The sequence below is a fragment of the Lontra canadensis genome, unplaced genomic scaffold (assembly GCF_010015895.1).
Source record: "Lontra canadensis isolate GAN:19392208 unplaced genomic scaffold, GSC_riverotter_1.0 scaffold98, whole genome shotgun sequence".
Classification (NCBI taxonomy): Eukaryota; Metazoa; Chordata; class Mammalia; order Carnivora; family Mustelidae; genus Lontra; species Lontra canadensis.
The window spans coordinates 6224566-6235602 of record NW_022631092.1 but is presented as its reverse complement, the minus strand read 5'-3'; the positions used below and the strand labels follow the sequence as shown (position 1 = coordinate 6235602).

The 11037-nt window shown below is 51.0% G+C and overlaps 1 protein-coding gene across 1 annotated transcript in view; it reads left to right on the top strand.

Moving 5' to 3' along the window:
• Positions 1-2843: 2843 nt before the first annotated feature.
• Positions 2844-11037, top strand: part of MIDEAS (mitotic deacetylase associated SANT domain protein) — a 63399-nt gene continuing 55205 nt past the window's right edge. Inside the window, exon 1 of the mRNA XM_032837480.1 lies at positions 2844-3009. The gene's annotated coding sequence lies outside the window, so the exon portion shown is untranslated. The remainder of the gene's footprint in view (positions 3010-11037) is intronic.

Here is an 11037-nt window from a genome sequence, read left to right as displayed (position 1 = left end):
TGAGCCAGAGGGAGAGGACACCCGGATAGATGTCAATTTCTTGTGAAACAAACACATCTCCACGTGCTCTCGGGTGGGTGACACCCAGCCCCACCTACACCCTCTGAGCTGGTTTAAATTCAAGGATGACCCCGGCTCTGCCTTCTGTTCTTAGGATTCATGTGTTTCCCTTAGCTCTGGTCCAGGCCCCTGCCTCTTCTTCCACGTTCTCCTTTCCAGGTAAGGAACCAGGAAGCCGTGTGGGATTGTCACTGGGCTCACACGGACTTCTATTTTGGCCTGTGCATTAGTTACCCACGGCTCTCCAATAAATTACTATAAAACCCTGCACCTTAAAACAACAAACATGTATTATTTTACAGTTTCTGTGGGTCAAGAATCTGGGCAGCTTAGCCGGAAGCTTTTGCCTCAAGGGCTTTCTTGAAGCAGTGGGGTTGTAGGTCTCATCTGAAGGCTCCATTAGCATAGGCGAAGGGGGAAGTATCCCAAGCTACCTCAGGGTGGTTGTTGGCAGACCCCACTCCCTCTCCACAGGGCTGCCTTGGGACATGGCAGCTGGCTTTCCCACAGTGAGTGATCCAACCAAGAGAGAGCAAGAGAGAAAGAGCACTCAAGATGGAAGCCACAGTTTTTTTAGAACCTAATCTCAGCAGAGGCGTCACATGATTTCTGCCATCTACTATTTGCTGGGAGGGAGTCAGTGAGTCTAGCCCACACCCAAGAAGCCAGGATTACACAAGCATGTGGATACTGGGAGGCAGGGGATCGATCACTGGCAGGAGAGGAGGGGAGGAGGCGAGGAGGCGGTGGTGATACTGTCTCTGAGACCACCTACCTCCGCTTCTGGGCTGTGGTACTCCAGCAAATGCCACTCCGTACAGAGAAAAAGCAATGTATACGTGTGCATTTGTAAGTGTCAGGCCTTCACACCTTTACACCACCTGTTAAATTATTCCTGGGCATGCAGAATTTCTGAATATTCATGAAATTGTGACTGGGAATTCAGCCTTGCATTACCGAACAAAGAAATATCTGGCTCTTGTCCTAGCAAATACGGAGCACCACGTGATTGTTTTTAGACTCCTGAGTGACCTATTGTCTTTATTCCCCTTGATTGTATCATTGCTTGCTGGAAGCAGAATGCACAAAACAATTGCTTCTATCTATCCCAAAACTGAAGTGGGCAATCCTTCTCACTCCCACCCTCCAAGAGTGCGATGCAATAAGAATTTCAGAAAATTGTAATTATTAGGAGTCTAACAATACATGTATACTTCTCAAAGCAGCATTATTTCCCCTCCATGGCATATTTTGTATTTATAAGGTGCCATTAATCATGTCTGGGTAGAAGTCAGAACTAGTACATAAGAGCTGCAGTGTGGGGGATTTCATGTTGCTAGGAGAGCTTCATCTGCATACTCCCCATTTAAAAAAATATATTTTATTTATTTATTTGTCAGAGACAGAGACAGAGAGCACAAGCAGGGAGGCGCAGGCAGAAGGAGAAGGAAGCTCTCCAATGATCAAGGAGCCCGATGCAGGACTCAATCCCAGGACCCAGAGGTCAGGACCTGAGCAGATGGCAGACAACCAACTGAGCCACCCAGGCATCCCCCCATACTCACCATCTTTGGGTGAGTCTGCATTTGTGGCTTCCCACTAGGTATTAACACAGACCTGGGGATCAATTCCCAGATGTCATTTTCCACCAGTTTCACATCTATCTTTCTGGACAAAGCCTTCACTTTATGCAAAAAGATGAAGCATTAGAACGGGAGGTTCTGTGATCCGGCCAAAGTGCTAGTAGAAGCAGTTATTTGGGGAAAAAGGAAAAATTGTTGAGCCCTAAGGGATGCTTTTGAACCACCTTTAAAAAGCTCCCTGTTTTCCACAACAAGCTACAATGAAGCTAATGTTTCTGTTATGAAAGCCCTCCACTGCAGTTTCAAATGTCTGAGTTTTGTTTTGTTTTGTTTTGTTTTTTAAACCACAGCAAAGGCTAACCCGGTTTTCTCTCTAGCTTTACGGGAGAGAATTCTTCCCTACAGACTGCCGTTTAACTACTTTGTTGCTGTTTATCAGAAACCAAAAAAAGTGGTTTTTTGGTTGCAGTTTTGAATACAGCGAGCGAATTTATTTTGGGCCAGAATAAATTTCAAGATTACTACTGCCTGAAGCTCCTCTTCTCAGGGCTCCACCCCAACCCTCTAAGGCGCTTTTGGCCCGCGATGAAACACGGAATGCATCAGGCCCCAGAGAGATCTTCTGAGAGTTGAGTGTAAAGGAAGAGGTGGAAGTCGCGGGGGAGGATGAGAACAGAAACCATTTTGCAGCGCCAACTTGGACGCTGGAACAGCCCCCCTGAAGTGTGATAAATGGTAAACGTCCTGCGCGCTTAGAACCCGTGGAAATGACGAAGGACAAGCGTGCAGACCTTTGGAGGGAACGTGGGAGAGGAAACCCGGGTTTTAAGGCCCAGCTTAGGCATTCTTTGGCAAAACACAGAGCACTTCGCTTTCTGACTTGACCTTCTAGCCTCAACGCGAAACTGAAAAACTTTCTCTTCCACCTCCCCCACCCTTTTGTCTGTGGGGTTGGGTGTGTTTCGCCTGGAACCCCCAGCTCGTCGGGTTCCCGGAATTCCAACACCACCTTCCAGACCCAGGTTTTGAGAATACAGGTTCGGTCGCGTTTCTTCCGCGCGTCAACGACCCCGAGGGGTGCAGCCTCGGAGGACGACAGCCCGCGGCCCCCCGCAGCCGTGGGCCCGCCGAGCCCGGGAGTCGGCGCCGCCGGGGCAACCGGGGCGCGCAGAGCCGGGGGCGGGCGGGCGGCTGCAGGGCCCGGCGCGCCACCGCGCGAGCTGCTGGGTCACACGCCCCGGCCGCGCCGCCCGCTCCGCGAGGAAGTGACGACTGCGCCGTCCCGAGAGCAACAAAGTTTGAGTCTGCGGGCTGCGCTCGCCTGCGCCCCGCGCCCCTCTGAGCGGCCCCGGGAGCCAGCGCGCAGGTGAGCCGCGGGCTGGGCGCCCCTTCGGCCGCCGGGGCGCCGGCGTGGGGCTCGGAAACGCGGTGGGGGGGGAGGGGTGCTGGGGCTTGGTCTGGCGGGCGGGGTTGTGGGGGGCCGGGTTGGGCCGGCCGCGCTGGGCTTGGGGGGTGCGGGCGGCGCGGCACGGCACGGCGTGGGGTGGGGGGCGCTCGGCGGCCGGGATCCGGGCCCCGGGCTGCTCCCCTGCTGTCGCCGGTTTGCCGCGGGGCTTGAAACAGCGGGCCCTGCAGCTGGGCCTCTCCGGGCGCCGTTTGCGAGAGGAGGGGTGCAGGGAGGGGCTGCCCGCGGCCTGCGTGCGGTGCTGGTCCTCCGCCCGGCGTCCCGCATCCGCACAGGCTGGGCGCAGCCGCCCGCCCCAGCCCTGCCCGGTGCTTCCCAGGGAAACGTGCTCTTCCTCTTCGTAGCCCTCGGTGAGGTTGCAGGAAGGAAGTTAAAGGAACTTTCCCCCCACTTTTCTTCGCTCGGCCCTGCAGTGACGAAGAGCAGAGCGACTCGGACGTTTGGGAAAACAACCGTACGCATTTCCCAAAAGCAAAACCAGAATGGGCCCCAAGCCCCCTTGCAAGAGATCCCTCCCGACTCCCCCCACCCTTCGTCCTCCTACACCGCGTCCCGAACCTGACAGTAATCCCTAAGGCCTAACACTTTGCAATTTAGCCATAAAAACTGTCAGCACACCCACGTACATATGTGAGTGTTTTCTATATAAAACTCCGGAACCCGCTTCCAGTGCACTCTGGCATCTCGCTTTCTGTTTTCTAAAACTGCCAGGGCTGCAGGGTGGTGCTTGCGAACTTTGCTGGTGCTTCCCGCCGCCCTCGGTAGCCTCGTGCGTGGCGCACGGCTTTTTAAAGACCAGCCGAGAAGTTTATGACATCCCCACAGAGCGACTCGGGGCTGGCAGACTGGGCGGGAGGTGTTGGTGGCGGGGGTGCGTTGGGGCTCCCTGACTTGGAGACTGCGAGCGGAGCAGCTGCGGCCGGCGCGGCGGGACGCGTCCGGGTATGCTGGAGTGTCCGTCGGTGCGGTGGAGACTCCGGACGTGGGACGTCTAGAGGTTGGATGGTGCAGCTCCTTCCTAGCAGCAGCTTCCTGCCGGCCTGTAATTACAGCGTGATTGCACAGTCAGGCATTGTTGGCGTGGATGTTTATACACAGGCTATTGTGCAAGACGTGGTGGCTGCGAACAAAACGCAGATTTGCATTGCAAATGCCCGGGACAGATCTGGGCTTGAGCTGCAAGTCACCAAGTTCTTTCTGGCCTTTCACCTTAGCTAGGTGATTTATTTCCTGGCCTCTCCCTTAACCTCAAACAACTTGCCAAACACCGGAGAAGTGAAGTAGACCCAGGAGGGCAGGATCCCTGCACTCCCAACTTAGGCAGCCTGCAAACTATCCCAGGGACTGTACCCTTATTTGTGTCTGTAGAAAATGTGGGATGACGTCAGCAGGAAAAGGAGATGGGAGATGGCTATCAACCTCCCTAAACGGGAAAGCAGTTTGAATTAGCAAAATTACACGGTGGCTGGAGTGGGGCCTGGTTGCAAAGAGGACACGTCAGACTTGTGTGACTGAGCTGGCGAGCTAGACTTTGAGCCTTGGTGTCAGCTGCAGAAACTTAGTAGGTGGGTCCTAATTCCTTTATTGTGTTCTGGGCAAAGGGAAAAGTGCTGCGGCTTGGAGACTGGGTGTCTCGGATGGTGTCTGGGGTGGGCAGGAAGGGGCTGGGGCGTGACACCCCCTCCTCCCAGAGGCGTGACTCAAGTACACTTAGTCCAGGAGGGCCCCAGGCCCATTTCCTGAGTCAGGCCTATAGCACAGAGAAGGGTGGGGGGTCCTCCTACCCGCTGAGCTTGTGTGCCGCAGGGAGAGAGTCAGGCCTGCAAGTGTGGAAAGAAGGCAAACAGGTTCTCCTCCATGGCCTCCGATGTGGCTAAGATATGGCTAACGGTAGTCGTAGTCGAGGGATGGAAAACACAATCAAAAAAGCATGTACAGGATACAGGAGGGTCCTTCTGCTCCCACCCCTAGAAGCACCCCTGCTCTCTCCTAGAGACAGAGTGGCCTAGGTGGAAGATTCTCATGAGACAGCATTCAGCCCCACACCACGGGGCTGCTCTGTGACTCTGTGGCACCCTCCCCCAGTGCTTGGGCAGCCTCTCTGCTCAGAGTGGCAGGAACAGATAGCCCTGGCACCCTGAAGCTCCCCATGCCTGGCCTTCTCCTGAGCCCAGTAACTGAGTTTCACCTGGAGGAGAAAAATGCCGTTTTGCAGGCTCGTGCCAACTGTGTGTCATGGGCACAGTGATAGTTTGCCAAAGCAAAACATTAGGGCATAGTCCCTGGCAGTCACCTATGTGCTTCCAGAGACTCGAGGAAAAACATGTGAAATCAGCACGTTTCTAGGAAGTCTGGAATATACAGGCCCAGCGGCCACAGGGTAATGAGGTTTAGAGCAAAACACCACTATGGTAGGAGTTCCTGAGCTGCACAATCTCCTGTTCCGGGTACATTTGGGTTTTTCCTGAACTTGACTGTCAAGGTTCGGGTCAGCTGTGTCCCCTGACCTACTGGTGTCCAGCACTAGCCTTGAGGGGGAGAGGAGGGGAGCATTCCCTTAGGACCTCAAAGAAAAGACAGCTCTGGGGGTGCCTGGGTGGCTCAGTGGGTTGAAGCCTCTGCCTTCGGCTCAGGTCATGATCCCAGGGTCCTGGGATCGAGCCCCACATCGGGAATCTCTGCTCAGCAGGGAGCCTGCTTCCTCCTCTCTCTCTCTGCCTGCCTCTCTGCCTACTTGTGATCTCTCTGTCAAATAAATAAATAAAATCTTAAAAAAAAAAAGAAAAGAAAAGAAAAGGGGACGCCTGGGTGGCTCAGTTGATTAAGCAGCTGCCTTCGGCTCAGGTCATGATCCCAGTGTTCTGGGATGGAGTCCCACATGGGGCTCCTTGCTCGGCGGGGAGCCTGCTTCTCCCTCTGCCTCTGCTGCCACTCAGCCTGCCTGTGCTCTCTCTCTCTCTCTCTCTCTGGCAAATAAATAAATAAAATCTTTAAAAAGAAAAAAAAGAAAGAAAAAGACAGCTCTGAGTCGAGGTACTTGGTGTTAATTTCGAACCTGCAGAGCCTCAAGGTGCCGAAAGGCCCTCCAGTAGTGTAGGCAGAAGAGTGGAGCGGAGGGACCCCCTCCTTGTAAAGGCCAGAGAAAGAAGGAAGGAGATTACCTGGAGTTGTGGCCCCACCAGGAGCCGTTGCCTGCCCTCATCTTCAGTTCAGCCTGGCTAGTTTTTGTGCCTAACTCAGGCCCTTCTCTTGGCTTGCCCAGTTTTGCCTCAGCGTTCAGAGAGTTTTGCCTGCAGTTGTACCCAGCCCAGGGAGAGACCAGAAACAATCCTGACTTCCTCTCCCACCTTACGTAAATGCTGATTAGTGGCCCAAAGTTGCTGCCCAGTTCATGCCCGCCTTACCCCCCCCCCCCCCCCCCCCCCCCCCCCCCGCAGCAGCCCTCCTGCCTCGCGGTGCACCACTAGGAACAATATTGAAAAAGCACTGATTCAGAACCTGACAGAGTTTACACATCATTTTGTTTCAAGAGGAGAAACCATTGGAGGTAACTAGTAAACTCAGCAACTCTCTCAAACGCCCCAAAGTGCCACTGAGAGAGGCAGAAGGAAAAGTCCCCTGCAAGACGGTGGTCTCCGAGGGAAGGCCTTTTATGCTCCCCAGGCCCGAAAGTTCTATCTCTGTTCATCTGCCTCCTCCTAGCTGCCTCACTCCCTATACCACAATCCAGTGTTTTGACACCACAGCTAACCTCCAAAAAAGGAGGCAGAACACCCCACCAGCTGAAAGAGGGCATGCCAGACTCTGAAGAAAGTGCTACAATTTTCCAGATGCCTGGTGGGTCACTGCTGCACTTCCTTCTTTAAAATGTTCTCGCCTTCATTTCTCGCACTCCCTGAAGCATCTCTTTCTGAGACCCTTAAACTACTTTTTTTTCCTCGTCTACATGACACAGGGCTTTGCTTTATGATTTTCTGTATCGAGTGCTACTTGAAATATACACAGGGCTTTGCATAAGCCTGGGATAAAGGGCTCTCTGTAATGTCACTTAAAATGCCTGGTTGCAAGGGTCACCCTCTTGCTCAGCAACCTTCAATGGCTCCCTGCTGTCTGCATGGTAAGGATCAAACTTCTAGGCTGGCGGTCAGGGCCTTCCACACAGGGGTCTGGCCTCTGCTGCTCTCCTGCCCTCACCCTCTTCACTGACCCAGTGACCCACTCTGTGTGTTTGTCCAAACTGCCGATGGCAAGCATTCCTGCCTCTCTTGCTTCCCCAGAAGCCTGGAATGCCTTTTTCTTCCGTTCTGCTTGGCTCGGTCTTGCTTTCCCTCCAGCCGGGTTCTGTTCTCCTCTTTAAGAACTTCCCTGTCCCATCCTGTGCTAACATTCACCGGGACCCTGTACCAAAGAAAAACCTAAAAACCTGGACTAAAGGATTTTTAACATTTCCTCTGGGCTTCAATCATACACTTTATTCAGCTTCGTTTTTTTTTTTGTTTTTTTTTTTTTATTTATTTGACAGAGATCACAAGTAGAGAGAGAGGAGGAAGCAGGCTCCCTGCTGAGCAGAGAGCCCAATGTGGGGCTCCATCCCAGGACCCTAAGATCATGACCTGAGCCAAAGGCAGAGGCTTTAACCCACTGAGCCACCCAGGCACCCCTTCATCCAGCTTCTTAATATGACTTTGGGTGGATCACTGTTACCATATTTTAAAAAAGATTTTATTTATTTATTTGACAGACAGGAATCACAAGTAGGCAGAGAGGCAGGTAGAGAGAGAGAGAGGGGACGCAGGCTCCCTGCCGAGCAGAGAGTCCGATGTGGGGCTCCATCCCAGGACCCTAGGATCATGACCTGAGCCGAAGACAGAGGCTTTAACCCACGAGCCACCCGGGCGCCGACACTGTTACCATTTTCAACCAAACTGGACGTTCCTGTTTTAAGTGTATTTGTATCTCCAGGCCGGGAGGCCCTAACTCACAGTGAGTCCCAGTAAGTATTTGGTGGTGGTGATGAAGATGATGGTGATGATGATGATAAAATGGCAATAGCTGTGCTGTCCTGTGTGCTTTGTGTGTAGACATGCACAGCCACTCCAGGCTCCGAGGACCGTGGTTCTTAGGCTGTATTCTGAATGTTCACACAGCCTTCCCTCCTCCTGGTGCCTCCTGGCTTTGGACGTCACCATTCTGTTCCATTTCCAGCCCCTCTTCCCCAGGGCTGCCGGATAGTATCTGTCCAGCTTCCACACTGATTTGAGCCTGGTTGACCTGCCCCACAATGTCCTATGCCTGAGCACCAGCTCCCCCGGGAGAGCCTTTGTCATCTGTGTTGGCCTGTTCTGCCAAGGGAACCAGTCTGATAGGAGGTAGGGCAACTCTCAGGCAAGACTTTGGAGGAAGACAAAGGTGCTTCCTGGTTCATTGCCCCTCGGTTTCGCCCAAAGAGGCACTGAACCTACAAAGGTAGGCTAAACTAGAAAACCGAGTCTCTGGGAGATCCTGGCTAAACCCTAATGTTGGCCTTGACCGGGCCAGTTATCATGCTGTTTTTCTCAACTTTGCCATATAAGCCAGATTCTTTTTTTTTAAATTGAGACATAGCTGAGATATAATTCGCGTACCATAACGTGTACCCTATAAAATAGATTCCTTAAAAAAATTGCTTTTTCTTTTATTTTTTAAAGATTTTTTTTCTTAAAGATTGTATTTATTTATTTGGCAGAGAGAGACACAGCGAGAGAGGGAACAGAAGCAGGGGGAGTGGGAGAGGGAGAAGCAGGCTTCCCTCTGAGCAGGGAGCCGAACGCAGGGCTTGATCCCAGGACCCTGGGATCATGACCTGAGCCGAAGGCAGACACTCAGCGACCGAGCCACCCAGGCACCCCTTAAAGATTTTATTTTTAAGTAATCTCTATACCCAGCATGGGGCTCGACCTCACAACCCCAAGATCAAGAGTCACATGTCCTACTAACTGAGCCAGCCAGGTGGCCCCCACGTATATATATATTTTTTAATGAAAAATGGCTCATAGGCTTCTTTTTTCTTTTTTAAAGATTTTATATATTTATTTGACAGAGAGAGATATCACAAGTGGGCAGAGCAGCAGACAGACAGAGAGGGAAGCAGGCTCCCTGCTGAGCAGAGAGTCTGATGCGGGGCTCGATCCCAGGACCCTGAGATCATGACCTGAGTCGAAGGCAGAGGCCCAACCCATTGAGCCACCCAGGCGCCCCCTAAATATTGTTTCATTTAAAAATAAAATCTGGGGGCGCCTGGGTGGCTCAGTGGGTTAAGCCGCTGCCTTCGGCTCAGGTCATGATCTCAGGGTCCTGGGATCGAGCCCCGCATCGGGCTCTCTGCTCAGCAGGGAGCCTGCTTCCTCCTCTCTCTCTGCCTGCCTCTCTGCCTATGTGTGATCGCTCTCTGTCAAATAAATAAATAAAATCTTAAAAAAAAATAAAATAAAATCTGGTAGATTCTCCCCCTCCCATTTTCTATTAAAAAGGTAATATTTAAATAAGGTTCAAATTTCAAAAGAGGTAAGTTATATAGTATAAAGTAAGTCTCAAAAGTCATTTCAACATTAGATAGATTACATATTATGCCCACATATACAAATGCAGTAGAATTAGAAAAATATCTATTTTTAACCTTGAGGGAAGGAAGACCTTCTTAAGAAAGATTACAAAGCAGAAGCCATAAGAAAATACTGAATGATCTGATAACGTGAAATTTTCAAAAAATAAATTTCGCCTTCTCTAACGTTCCCATTTCTTCAATCCATCAGTGACCCTGTCTTAGGCAGCTATGATTGTCATTTTTCAGCCATGCTTCCAGAGGTAGCCTTTGCAGACAAGAAAATCTGAATATGTAAGCAAAATTCTGGCATACTGTACACAGGGTTCTGCATTCTGTGTTTTTCACTTAATGTATCTTGTCGATTATCCTATAACAGTGCATTTAGAGCTGCCTCATGTTTTCCACTGGCTAGATTGTATTCCCCTGTAGGAAAATGCCATCATTTATGTAACTAGTTTCTTACTGAAGAGCACTTTTGGTCTGCTTCCTGTCTTTCTCCAGGACACACAATGTTGCAATTCATATGTCGATCGGACTTTGAATTGAAAATTCTTGAACAACATACATGAGTGAAACTGTGATTTACATAGAAAACTATTTCTGATAAGTTATGCCTAAACTGCATTTAATAAACCAATCATTTCTAGAATCTGTGGTTTCCCTAAGTAATCAGCTTTTATTTGTCTAAGATTTTATTTTTAAGTAATCGCTGCACCTAATGGGAGGCTTGAACCCACAACCCCGAGATCAAGAGTTGCACGCTCCACCAGCTGAGCCTGCCAGACGCCCTGAACGATCCCCTATTATTTATTTATTTATTTAAGATTTCATTTCTTTATTTGACAGAGAGATCACAGGTAGGCAGAGAGAGAGATGGGGAAGCAGGCTCCCTACTGAGCAGAGAGCCTGTTGTGGAGCTCGATCCCAGGACCCTGGGATCATGACCTGAGTCAAAGGCAGAGGCGCCCCAACAATCCCCTTTTAGAGTTGACTAGGACCTCAGGGATTGTTTTCATCCAGCCCCCGATTTACAGTAACTGTGGTAACAGCATCTCAGAGAATCCTGACGTTAAGCATTTAAAGCCGGGAAGGGCACTTGTAGTAACTCATCTTCAATGCAGTTTCAGAGAGGGAAAGTGTCTTCTCTGAGATCACACAGCTGTGGAGTGGAAGGGTTGGGGCACAAATTCCACATTCCATTTCCTTTTGCCATCCTGCGTGGATTATCTCAGTCACCATAATCATCAGTTCCCTCATGTCTGTCTGTGAGCCAAGGACTCGATCTCTTCAGTTTCCTTAAGGCAGTACACAAAGATTTAAAAAGAAGAAACTTGGGGGACCTGGGT